Genomic DNA, 383 nt, shown 5'->3' with positions numbered 1-383 from the left:
GAGGAAGGCAGCAAATCACACTGCCACATGTGTACCTATGCAACAATTTTGCATGTTCTTCACATGTACCCCCAAACCTAAAATGCAATAAAATAAATAAATGGGAAAAAAAAAGAGTGGTTTTACGAATAATAAAAGCTTTAGGTTCCTGGCCCACAGTAAACACTATTAACAGATAATTCCCCTTTGATCACCCCCTGAGAGGACCATTCAGCACAAAGTTTACATGAGTAAACAGAGTGGAGACAAATGGATGTGGGGTAAACAGACTTAGCTTGGAAAGCCTTGTCCCTATTTTCTCCCTAACTTAATGGACCTGTTGGCCTGCCTCAGTAAAACCCTTCAACCTTCTAAAACGTTTAAGACTGTAATCTCTAACTTTC

This window comes from Cebus imitator, unplaced genomic scaffold (assembly GCF_001604975.1).
Source record: "Cebus imitator isolate Cc_AM_T3 unplaced genomic scaffold, Cebus_imitator-1.0 Scaffold387, whole genome shotgun sequence".
NCBI lineage: Eukaryota > Metazoa > Chordata > Mammalia > Primates > Cebidae > Cebus > Cebus imitator.
The sequence above is the reverse complement of the archived record's forward strand: the minus strand, read 5'-3'. Positions refer to the sequence as shown.